Raw genomic sequence first — 11,725 nt, 5'->3', positions numbered from 1 at the left:
ATTTTCATAAAATGACCTAGTTGAATTAACTAACCTTTATTATATTCAAATAAAATTGAGGATTAATTAGAATATTAATGTTAATCTTAATAGTAGTCAGGTAGGTGGTGCAGTGGATACAGTACACTGCCTGGATTCAGGAAGATCTGAGTTCAAATCTAGTCTCAGACACTGCCTAGCTGTATGACTGTGGGCAAGTCACATAACCCCATTTGCCTCACTTTTCTCATCTGTAAAATGAGACAAACAAGAAAATGACAAATCACTCCAGTATCTTGGCCAAGAAAACCCCAAATGGGGTCATGAAGAAGTGGACACAAATGACTAAACAAAAAATCTTAAAAGTAAAAAAAGAAATGCAAGTACACACTCATGTATTTATTGATGAGATCCTTTGTAGTATATAGAATTATGACTTAAAATTATAGCAGAAAGGCAGACTGGTTAGAGAATTATTCCTAACATCAGGATGACATGGGTACAAATTCTATCTGACACATGCTATCTGGTGACCTCTGAGCAAATCATTTAACCTCTTAATACCAAGGCAATTATCTAAACCTATACATTGCATAACAGCTGTCCATCTGAACTGGGAGACAGAGTTTTCTCACTAGGGAACTCCTCATACAGAAAAAATCCCATGTTTAAGACAAAAATGGTAACTATTATGATAATATTGGTAATGTGATAAATGGCCTAATTTTGTGGCACAAAGTTTCTCAACTTTGTGTCATTGATGATGGGACTGCTCATAATTCTTTTTAGACAAGTAATCAGTGATAGTTTGACCTTATAACAGCAGTAACAGAAGACTCTTTAAAACAAATATTATGTAATAGAGATCTCTCATTTACCCATTGCCAAAATATGCTAAAATTTTCAAGTCTAAACACTAATTTTAAAGTATCAAAAGGTAAATCTATTAATCAGTCTATTTCACATGGAACATGTCAAAGTACATTATATTTATTCATGACAAAAAGGTGTTTCTGTAAAATTGCTTTAAAATAGTCTGGACTCTAAAATGAAACAGGAATTGCTTTTGTATACAATTCCAGTTATTAATACATTAGATATTTCTATTCAATTTTCAGGGCAGTTATTTTTAATTAAAATATATTACCCACAGCTAAAATTAATTCATATTTTATCTTTTTTTGGATCAGAGTACAAATTTGAGGAATATTCATTAATTTATTAAGATTATTCAAAACATTTTTAAATCCAGTGAATATGAACTTAAGGTAGAAAATGTTATTATAAAATGAAATTTGCTATATCTTTATTATTATCATCACTTCTTTTAGCTAAAATAACTTTTCAAGTATTTTGGGATAAGATAGTATATTTCATAATAATAAAGAAGCACTCTATGTTGTACTCTAATATTGTTATGCAAATTTGAAAAGATCTTTAAATTTAATGGACTATTAATTTTTGTAACAATTTGAAAATTTTTATACGGCTCTTCATACATATTCTCAATATAGTGACTAATTGTGAAGTGTTCAATACATTATTTGTTTGAATTATGTGTGATGTATTAAAAAGCAAAAATAACATCCCTTTGTGATAGATGTATTTATTAACATTTATTTCTTTGTGAATTATTCAATTCAATTCAGGGCAGCTAGGTGGCAGAGTGGATAATGTGCTGGCCCTAGGGTCAAGAAACCTTAGTTCAAATGTGGCCTCGGGTACTTATTAGTTCTGTGACCCTGGGTAACTTAACCCTGTTTGCCTCAGTTTCCTCATCTGTGAAATGAGCTGGAGAAGGAAATGGCAAACAACTCCAGTATATTCACAGAGAAAAACCCCAATGGGGTCATGAAGTCCAACATGACTGAAACACATGAACAATAAAATTCAATACATGCAAAATTCAGAAGGAGTCATGGTTTAAACTAGTATTTGCAAACCTGAATTTCATCCTGATGTTAATTGGGCTCTTTCAGAACATTATCCAATACTGTTCACCAACATATCATTTTCATTTTAGAAAAATGTGTTAATTATATTGAAAACATGTCTTGGTGTGGCCTTGACATCAATAGGTCTTTAAAGCAACATTTTCCTTGACATCTGTTTCAATATTATATTGCTAATATGTAATCAAATTAAGAGACTTAGGGTTTGTTCAAGGGAGACCTGTACCTCTGGTGTGAGGGCTACTGAGGCCTTTTCAGGGTTGCTTTCGTCTCTACCTGACCCACTCTATTCTCAACTGCGGCTCCCAGAAGCTGTAGCACGTGCAGTGGCCGTAACCTTGCAAACTGTTTTGACCGAAGAGCTAAACCAGGTTGAGGGAAACCAAAGGGTCTGAAACCCTTCAGGAACTTGGTGGTGTTATCTACTCCAAGCATGTGAAGACTTGACCTGGTATAATGGGCAGATGAGAACAATTTGTTCCACCAGCCAAGAAGATGCACTGTGGAGCACTTAGAGCTTGGTTAGATATCAAAGATGCCAAGGTCATCCACTACAATCTAGGTCATCCTAGTCATCTTGTCTTTGTCTTGCCATCAGACTTTGATGACTCTGGAAGAGATAGTGAAGCCAATGACTGCACAACAAAAGATATTGCCTGCACTATTTCACCATTTTTACCTGTTTCAAAGTTCTGTGGAAAAGGGCAAGTGATGAAGCAGCAGCTGTGGGATGCAATGGGAGCTGTAGCCATAACCCTACACATACATAGCATCATCTTCACTGGAAACAGCAATAAAGTTCAGCAGCCCCCTGGGTGTCTGAGCAGTTTTTTAAGGACTGCACTTCACACGTTTTGATGTGAGGAAAGGGCTAGAAAAGGTGCCCTAAAACTGCTTGCTTTACTCAACCCTGACCTACTTACCACTGAAGATGAGAATCCCACCCTATGATTGAAATACCAAAAAAAAAGTACAAAAACTTCTGCAAAAATTATTTCATTCACCATTGGTACATGGTATGTGCACACACTTTGGACATCATGAAATGCAGTAGATCTAAAAGATGAAAAGCTCTTGTTGCAAGAGAACTCAGCAGGTATCACATCCAAACAGCAGATCTGAATGAAATAAGACTGGCAAATGAAGACCAGTTACCAAAGTTGGAGCTAGATACACATTTTTCTAGAATGACCACAGTGTATGGGAGTGCTGTGAAGCTGGCATAAGTTTTATAATCAAAACTAATCTAATCAATGAAGCTTGTATGTCTACCAAAAAAGATGAATGAGAAGCTCATGACAATGTGATTACTATTTGCAGGAAAGCACCACAGGATCACCATGACATATGACATGACCCCCCGATGAGGTCAAAGAAAAATTTAATGAAGACTTGGACACCCTTATCATCAATATGCTAAAAGAGGACAAGCTTATAATTCTAGGTGACCTTGATGGTAGGGAGTCCTTAGGAGGAATGGAGTTGGAAAGAGTAACAAGTGATGGTCACTTGCTACCGGAGACTTCGGCATCTCATGACCTTCTCATCACCAACACTGTATTCTATTTATTAAACTCAATAACACTTCATGAAAGCACCTTGGCAGCAAACATTAGCATTTAATAGACTATGCCATTATAAGGAGAAGAGGCAGACAGGATGTGAAAGTAACAAAAGCAATGTGTAGCACAGAGTGGTACTAAAGTGGAGGAAGAGTTGCAGCATGGTATTTTTTTTGTTGTTCACAGATGATTGTGGTCTAAGGCAAACCTCTAAAGCTGAGATGCAACAGAGTATGAATCAGTTCTCTGCTGCTAATTTTAGCCTAACAATTAACACCAAGAAAATACAGGTTCTCCAACAACCAGCACCATAGCATCCATAGGTAGAGTCATCAGTTATAGCAAATGGAGAAATTTTAATACTGTGGATAAGTTCACTTACTTTGGCAGTATACTTTCCAGGGATGAACACACAGAGGATGATATTGACAAGTGCATTGCCAGAACTTGCTCAGTATTTGGAAACAAAATCATTTCCATTTGAATTGTCCTGGGAACGTTCTGAAGAACATGAAGCAAGATAAGATACTAGACAATGAGGTCCTTTCTCAAGCTATATTGCCAAGCATTCCAATTCTACTACAGAGAGTGCAACTCTGTTGGGCTAGCCAATTCTTAGAATGCCAAGTACCTAAAAGTCTGTTTTACAGATAATTATGCAAGCAAAGTGCTCACAAGATAGTCAGAAGAAGTGATACAAGGATACTCTGAAAGTCTCTTTTAAGAACTTTGGAATTAATTGCATGACATAGTAGAAACTGGCACAGGATCTCCCAGCATAGCATGTCCATATCAAAGAAGATACTTTATGATCAAAGCAGAGTTACAGTAACTCAAAAGAAATGTGAGATGGCAAACTTAGAGGCATCTAATGTTTATATGGACTATTTGTGTCCAACCTGTGGCAGTGTTCTGAGCTCATTCTAGTCTGAGCAGCCACAGATGGACACATGGTACCTGCTTCATCCACTTGCAGTGATCACAAAGATCTTCCACCATATATACAATTATTCTTTGCACTGTGTTAATATATTCAGTAGAACCAAGTAAAGTCTTTCGCATGTGATTTATCGACAATCACATAAACTAATAACTTTTGTCATATTGACAGGCATTTTATACTAAGAAATTTTGTAAGTCATTCAGTTGAAGTCAAAGACAAGGTTTATTTTTTAAATTTTTGTTTACTAAAACCATTTGATTTTTTTCTAGGGGAAAAACTCTACCTTTTCTTTCTAACATTCTCTCAATACATACTTTCAACATATTGTTTCAATTTATTAGCTTTCAGCCAAACATTTGTACAAAGTAAAAACTATTTTCTTGTCATCAAGAACTGTACTTGTGAATCCCAATGATAAATATAGTGCATTATAACTTGTGTATCTGGGCCTTGTACTATGTGTTTCTGTTTTTCTGCTACTTAAACTGTCTGTCATATTTGCTTGCACACTGTTTATCAGCTGCTTCATTGGATTTTCTTATCATATTACACCCATCACAATGGAACATTATTTTACTTCTTAAAAACGAGGACACAACTGTAAGACAATTAAATTTAAATTTTCAGTGATTATCTGCAACCCTTCTCTGTATTGGACTTATCAAAGTAAATGTCATTGAAAAACAAAACAGGATATTTTCATTGCTTACTTCAAGTTTATGTTCAAAAGAAGTAAGCAGCATGAGGACACAACTCCTCTGTATCTTAAGCCAAGAACAATTTACTTTTAATGGTGATAGACTACACATGTGTATCTATTAGGTCAGTGGTCCTAATTATCTCATTGAGGCAAAGCAGAAAAGTCTCCATGACAGCCCTTCAAATCATTGAAGACAGCTGTGATACCTGCCTAATTATTCTGTTGCCCCAACCCCCACAAAAGTCTCATGATCTAGATGCACCTCTAGCAATGCCACTAACAATTGGGAACAAATTATGTCACCTTTCTGGGCCTCCATGTCTCATAGGGTCAACACAGGATCAAATGAACTTTATCTGACTGAGAGACTGGTGCCTATTAATAGCAAGCCAACTTGGCCGTAGAAATGAGGAGGAAATTGAGTTGTTCCATTAACTCTCATTGCAGTAATTGAAGCAATCATGGGACCTGAGATGTAGGGGAAGATCCTGACAACTGGTACAAGCTATTTGTGAAAGAAACATTGCAAGAACAATGAATAAGTAGAAGAAAAGAGCTGTGAAAGGCAATATGGTGTCATGGATTTAGTGCTAGATTTGGATTAGGAAGACGTCATTTCAGATCCTATGTCTGAACTTATTAGCTATATTATATATATATATATAATGCATATATATATAATGCATATATATGTATATAAACTATATATATATATAGTCCTTATTAGCTATATAACCATGGGTAGTTGTTTTAGTAACTCTCAGGACCTCAATTACCTCATCAATAAAATAAAAATTAAAAATAGTACCTATCTCACTGGATTTCAGTGAAGCTCTAATGTGACTATTCTGGAATAGTTCTTTGCAAACCTTACAATATTACTGTAAATATCAGCTATCATGACTGTGTCCTCAATTTGTTTTTGAGCTGCAAATGGACACTGACAAATAAGGAAGAGAAAAATATGAATAATTTCAGTTAGACTGCAGAAAAAAAGAATCAGAATGGGGAAGAGAAAGAGGGAATGGGGGGATAATTAGAATTGGTTTACCTGTTCTCTTTCCTGATGACTTTCATGAGGAGGTGAAGAGAAAAGGCAGAGAGAAGAAAATTCAACTGCTTCTGTGCAAGGGGAGATGATGGTCTCATTGTTAAAGGGAAGATTTCCTATAAGAAACTACATTCAGAAGGTAGAAGAGCAGCTGCCCAGCAAGAGGTTATGTGGTGAGGAAACTGATTGCTAATGCCTTTGGATGAACCCAAGGGGAAAGAATTCTACTGATTTATAGCCCAGGAAAGAGTTCAATGGGAATTTCAGATCAACAAAATTGTATTTTGAAGAATTCACTAGGAGAACAAGGGAAAGGACTACTAAAAGAATTTTGTGGAGATTTCACTTTTATAGGCCATGGTTAAAGATCATTTATTTCCTTCAGGAATAAAACAGAAAATATAGGAGTCATGGTGATTTGGCTGAAAGGATGGCATGATATGTTAACAATTCCACTTTGTGGAGCTATGAATCGATGCAGACATTCTTGAAAGCAATTTAGTACTTTAGAAAAAAAAATCACTAAATAATGCAGAATCTTTGACCCACTGATACCATTCCTAGTCACATTTTCCAAAGGGATCTAAAACAAAAGGCAAGAACCCATGTGTACAAAAATATTTATAGTGGTACCTTTTGTTGAAAATAAGTATCTGGAGGAAAAAAAAAAAGCAAGTGTCCGTCAGTTGAGGAATGTTTGAATATATTATGGAATATGAATGAAGTCAAACTACTTAGTATATTATAGGAAATGACAAAAAAGGACAGATTCAGAGGAAAGTGAGAGGACTTGTATTAACTGAAAGAGCAAATGAAGAATTAAGGAAGAAGAACAATTTACACAGTGACGAAAAGATTATACTGAAAATAAAATGGAAACAATAAAAACAATATGAGTAATTCTAATCATGGCAATGACTAGACAGAAATTCAGAAGTCTGATGGTAAAGCATGATTCCCACCACTCAGGTTGTTGTGTTTGTCCTTCGTTCTTAAAGAGGGCCATTTCACCAAGATGATGACATGACTTGCACTTGACTTTGATTTGAGGGAGGGAGGGCTGCTCAAGGTCACCAACCTCACTTTCTCTTCCTGAGCCATCTGGATCCAGTGACCAGGTACTCATCAGGTTGACTGGAGATGACCCAGAATGTAATGCAGGACCTTGGCCATATTAGGCTAATGTCTTATCAGATCCTTACTTTGATGGAGATATACCCATCCAATGAATAGGCTGCATTAAGTAGTTACTCAAGGGATGACCCCTTTTAATAAAATAAAAAAAAATAACCAAAAAATCAGACTGGGAGGTGAAGACCCTCAGGGTTTTTGGGTAAAAGATAATAAATGTAGATTATAGTTTTAGCATGAAATGTATATTTTTATATATGACTAATATGCAAAATTGTTGTGCTTAACTGTTTATTAGAAAAAGGGACATCTGTCTGGGAGGGAATGAAATTATAGGAGAGATATTGTTGTGGGATATGATTCCAGTGTAAAACAAAACAAAAGGAAGTATCAATAAAACATTTAAAGATACACAGAGATCAGAAGAAAATGTAGAAGGGTACACAGACAAGTATGTTGGTAGTGTTGGTAATGTTGGTAGTACCATGTTACATTAATTATGTTCTTTTACAAACCTGATTGTAATGTTTATCCCGTTGATAATTTATAAAAGAAATTTTTTTTGAAAAATCATCTGAAATTGCTGACAGCTTCAAAGTTTAGACCAAGGAATGTATGCATAATATAGGACTTTGGCAAGAAAAGGATTAGACAATCAAGCACTTGACAAGTATTGAGCACTTCTGTTTCAAACGTTATGCTAGGTGTTGAGGATGAAAAGCAAAAAGTTAAACAATCCCTGCAGTTAAGAAACTTAGATGGTCCAAGACAATATGTGCATTTTATAGGCATGTGGAAAATAAATAAAAGTTGATTGGCAGAGTCATAGTAAATAGTACTTGATCTTCTCTGGGCCTCAGTTTCCTCATCTGTTAAATGAGGGAATTAGACTTGATGACTTCTAATTTCTCTTCCAGCCTGGACTCTGTGATCTGGAGTAACATATAGTCAGAGAAAGAAAGATCTTTAGGAAGAGAGAAAAGAAACATAATTTAATCTGTTAAAAGACAGAGATGGAGGAGGGATAGGTACACACAGAGAGAGAGACACACACACATATATGTGTGTGTGTGTGTTTAATTTCTTTGGCAAAAAGAAGGGGGAATAATAATATTTAAGAGAAACTGTGTGATACCCCATTGGGGGAGAAATGCAGAGGATAATGGATATACCTTAAGGATCCAGAATGAAAAGGGACTGAAAGAACTGAGCTGATAAGACATCGTCAGTTAAATTCAAGGAAGCTATCCAGACACTTAATAAGGGGGGAGATGACTGAAGAAGTCCTTGATGAAAATATAAAATAAAATAGATTTGAGGTAGCAGTCAGGGGATAATGATGAAGGAAAGCATTTTTTTAAAAATGTCTTTAAAAAGTAGGGAAGAATAAGTGGTTCAGCAAGAAAAGATTAGGAAGGCTATGCTCTTACGGAGGAAAAGAAATGAAGAATGCTTGCTTCCCAATGGATGATTTATATCTGAAGCTGACTGCATGGCAGAAAATAAGTGGTTAACAGCTTAAAGACAAGGCAGAGTGAGGCTCTTAAGAATCTCTGTGAGAATCTGATTTGGACAGAAGGTGTCAGCCAGGAACATCAACTCCAATGGAGCAGGCAGAATCAGAAACCAAGCACCATCTGAGAAAAGAAAAGGGAGGAGAAGAAAAGAGATGGAACAGAGAAAGCCAGAAAAGATGCAAAAATGGGAAAGTCAGAACTGAGAGGCAAGGGTCAGGATCACAGAGGAGCCAGACAAAACTACAGGAAGCTAGGTCACTGTGGAGACAAGCTCTCAAGTGTTCAGAAGTGTTAGTCTAAGGCTGTCTGAGTTTGTTATTTGTTTTGTTTTTGTCTTGTTTTGTTTTGTTTTGTTCTTGGACAGAACGTAGGGATGTGACGGACAACCAAACCCAATTCATTATCTAAAAGGGACCGGCACACACTCATAGAATCTCCTGACCTGGCAGGGGGCTCTAAGGCCATATACTTTAACTTACCTATGACATTCTTAGTAAGTGGCCCTCCAGTTTCCACAAAAAGAGCTCAATGGATGAAGAAACTCAGTAACTCATCAGGGAAACAGCATGTTGCAGTAAGACAGCATGCTGGATTTGGAGTCAGAAATCCTGCATTCAAATTCCCTTCAAACACAAATTGAGTAACCTTGGGCAAGTCCTTTAACCTGTAGGTCTCTCAATTTCCTTACTGGTAAAATAGGTGGTTTGTACTCAGAGACCTCTAAAATCCCTGTAGTTCTAAATTGATAATTCCATGATAGTCCATTCTAGATTAGGTCAGTAATTATCTGGAAAAAATCAAAGGTGAGGAAGTAAAAAAAAAAAAAAATAGAAAATATTCTACTTTAGCTAGAACGATAATCCTCAACATATAAACAAAGAAGAAATTCAGTAGGAGAGAAATAAAAGTGGTGATATTCAATTCTATCTTACCATATCTGACAGTAAAGAAAATCTGTGGGGACAGCATATATTTAGCAGGAAGTAAATAAAGTTCCAAGTGCAGGTCTAAAGTTATGGCCTCTATGAAAATGCAATATATCAAAGGGGCTGGCTATTATAATGCAGAGACTAGGATAGAGTATTGGAACTTGCTTAAAATATAGGAATGACAGTCTCGTGGCTAGGGAAAGTATATAACTAACAATGGCAAGTAAAAAGATATAAACAAACTGAAAAGGATAGGGAAGGGAGAAAACTGTCTATACATGATATTGTAGAGACTAGATGTGCAAAAAGAGGGGCATTATCATAGACACCTCAGACTTTGCAGACCAAAAAAAAAGCCAGGAATAGAATTTATGACCTCAAATAACTATATATACATGTATGCATTGTGGGTAACAAAATAGGTGAACTAGAAATCCTTAACGGAGACAATTTGACACGAGTAGGTCATTTACGTTTGGAGCAAAACTGAAAACTGCAAAATGGCTCTGGAAGAGTGTGTGCCCCTATGAAAAAGAAAGAGTCTAGGCAAAGGTGAATTGGTAATTAAATTATGGAAGGATAAAACTAAGAAATGGGGGGAAACATGCTTAATTCTTTGCGTATTTGCTGGAGAGGATCCTTAACTGTAGGGCGAATGAGGCTACAAACATCTTTTAATAAGGCAAAGAGAATTTCAGAGCAAACAGGAAGGGCAGGTAAAGGGGATACAGAAGCAGATGGAGGGAGGACAATGAGTGGGGATATACAGGAAAGTAGGCAGCATGGATCTAATAGAGATGGAAGAGTTATCAGGGGGCGGGAGCTTCAGGTCTAATTTTGTGACGAATTTTTTTGGGTGAACAGAAACATTTAGATGAATGCCTCAAGAGAAGAAGAAACCAAAGCTCTTTCATTTTCATACTATACTACAGACTATTTGGACAGAAAGAACTAGAGGAGGAGTTTGGAGAATCAATTGAAAATTAGGAAAACTATGTATATCATAGTAGTGATGGGAGACTTCAATTATCTGTGTCTCTATTGGTGTCCTCACTATGCCAAAAGCAGGCCACATGTTGACTTAGAAAGCCATATCATGACATTATTTAAATTCTATTGTATTTTTATTTATTTATTTTGTTAAATATTTCCAAATTAATTTATTTTAATCTGATCCAGGCCCATACTTAGAGGTATGCTGGCCATATATCTACAGGTGTGACACCTCTGGACTACATCCTAAGGAACTGAATAAAGATAATAAAGGTGTGTTGTTGAACCACTTTTAGAGATCTTTGAAAGTTCAGTCAGTTTTGTCCCAATTAAAAAAAAATAAATTGAAGGGATCAAGAAAGCTATATGAGTGGGACTGCCATCCTTCACAAAATTCTAGATCATATTATAAAAGGAATGGTTGATAAATCTAGGACCAATTAATAAAAACCAGAATGACTTCACCATGAACATATAATTTAAAAAATTAATTTCTTTTGTTATTTGGACAAGGTTAATAGGTCATAGAGATGCTTATCTTGATTCTGGCCAAGTATTTGACAGTCTCTCCCACAAACCTTCTGTGGAAATTATGTTGGGACTGATTTTCACTTTGTTTTCAACATTACCTATCAGAGTGCCTTGTACATTGTAGGTCAGTTATAATGGGAGAGATAAGATAAAGAGATATAGGCTAGTGATACAATTAAAGGGATTCAGAATGTGTTGAATGACAAGATACAAATAGTCATCAACTGAAGTGAACTTGAAAAGCTATATCTAATGTACCATAAACATCTACGCTTGATATGATTTTTGGTGATGTATTTTGAATGAAGGTAGAGATGTCATGCTTACCAAATTTGTGGATGGCAAAAAGCTGAAAATAGTTGGTAATATGGATAAAAGATTCAGGACTTTTTGGAATGCAGGGCTGAATCTCATAGTTTCATTTAATAAGGATACAA

This window comes from Notamacropus eugenii, chromosome 5, assembly GCF_028372415.1.
Source record: "Notamacropus eugenii isolate mMacEug1 chromosome 5, mMacEug1.pri_v2, whole genome shotgun sequence".
Taxonomy (NCBI): Eukaryota; Metazoa; Chordata; class Mammalia; order Diprotodontia; family Macropodidae; genus Notamacropus; species Notamacropus eugenii.
This window is presented reverse-complemented; position numbering follows the sequence as displayed.